The sequence below is a fragment of the Babylonia areolata genome, chromosome 26, assembly GCF_041734735.1.
Source record: "Babylonia areolata isolate BAREFJ2019XMU chromosome 26, ASM4173473v1, whole genome shotgun sequence".
Classification (NCBI taxonomy): domain Eukaryota; kingdom Metazoa; phylum Mollusca; class Gastropoda; order Neogastropoda; family Buccinidae; genus Babylonia; species Babylonia areolata.
Genome location: NC_134901.1, coordinates 12,723,014 through 12,724,695, shown reverse-complemented (window position 1 = coordinate 12,724,695; position 1,682 = coordinate 12,723,014). Strand labels below are relative to the sequence as shown.

Sequence of the window (1,682 nt, the reverse complement as noted above, 5' to 3'; positions counted from 1 at the left end):
TGTCAGTCCATTGAGGGTGGGTTTTTTTCTTTCTTTCTTTTTTTTTCCTGTCCATTCTGTAATTTTGTCAGTCCATTGAGGGTGGGTTTTTTTTTCCTTTCTTTCTTTCTTTCTTTTCTGTCCATTCTGTAATTTTGTCAGTCCATTGAGGGTGTTTTTTTTTTCTTTCTTTCTTTTTTTTTCCTGTCCATTCTGTAATTTTGTCAGTCCATTGAGGGTGGGTTTTTTTCCTTTCTTTCTTTCTTTCTTTCTTTTCTGTCCATTCTGTAATTTTGTCAGTCCATTGAGGGTGTTTTTTTTTCTTTCTTTCTTTTTTTTTTCCTGTCCATTCTGTAATTTTGTCAGTCCATTGAGGGTGGGTTTTTTTTCCTTTCTTTCTTTCTCTCTTTCTTTCTTTCTTTTCTGTCCATTCTGTAATTTTGTCAGTCCATTGAGGTTTTTTTTTTCTTTCTTTCTTTTTTTTTTCCTGTCCATTCTGTAATTTTGTCAGTCCATTGAGGGTGGGTTTTTTTTCCTTTCTTTCTTTCTTTCTTTTCTGTCCATTCTGTAATTTTGTCAGTCCATTGAGGGTGGTTTTTTTCTTCTTCCTCTCTGTCTACCCCTCCGTCTCCCTTCCTCCCTCAACACATACATATAACAAATCCAGTATGATAAATAGAATTGTGCAATCAACAACCATCTACCATCTATCATCAGCCCCATCCACATGTAATATGCAGCTTCCGTTCAAACGTGTGTGTGTGTGTGTGTGTGTGTGTGTGTGTGTGTGTGTGTGTGTGTGTGTGTGTGTGTGCAGTGCGTGCATGTGTGAGTATGCACAAGTTTTTATATTGATATGCACTTGTATGTATCCTAATTTCTACTGTGTCTGTGTTTGTGTATGATTTTCGGTTTATGTTCGTACCTTGTTATGTACTACCCCCCCCCCCCCCGCCCCCCAATATTCCTTGTGACCCCGGTAGACTTGGTAATAGAGACATATTCTATTCCACACACACACACACACACACACGCGTGCGCGCGCGCGCGCTTAACTGATGTCAGCAGATCTTGATTTTGGTCCGATGTGCTAGCTGCTTGATGGTTCGGCAGACTTCCTCGTCTGTAATGTGATCAGTGTGTCTGCTGTTTACTATCTTGCGATAACACCTCATTTCCATGGCTTACATTACAACTATATTCTTCTTGTACACCCCCACCCCTCACAACCCCCCCCCCCCCCCCGCCCCAAGAAAGTAAAGAAAAAAGAAGAAAAAAAAAAAAGCCGTCTGTTTCTGTACCTGGTCGGTCTTCGGAATCCTCTTGTACATGGTCTTTGTCTTTCGCTTCAACAGTTGTTTTTTTTTTATATCTGAATGAGCTGCAAACATCGTAATTATTGTGATCAGAATGGTGACAGGATCAATATCATTACAGTAAAGCGCTCACATATTATGGCTAACTCCTTGTGTACCTAGACTTATCTAATGTGCAGTACCTTAACAAAATAATCGTTACACCAAAAAGCACAAACCTTGGCAAAACAGTCCTCTCTCTCCCTCTCTCTCTCACTCACACACACACACACACACACACACACACACACACACACACACACACACCACATTCTATATCAAACATCTGCGCATTGTGCCTTGTAAAATGTTCATTGACCAAGGCGACATTCAGTAGCAACAATACGC

The 1,682-nt window shown here is 40.3% G+C and overlaps 1 protein-coding gene across 2 annotated transcripts in view; it reads right to left on the bottom strand.

Annotated features, from left to right (window-relative positions):
- Window positions 1-1,607: 1,607 nt before the first annotated feature.
- Window positions 1,608-1,682, bottom strand: part of LOC143300502 (uncharacterized) — a 129,763-nt gene continuing 129,688 nt past the window's right edge. For both annotated transcript variants that reach the window (XM_076614225.1, XM_076614226.1), the window contains one exon: window positions 1,608-1,682. This exon is cut by the window's right edge and continues 307 nt beyond it. The gene's annotated coding sequence lies outside the window, so the exon portion shown is untranslated.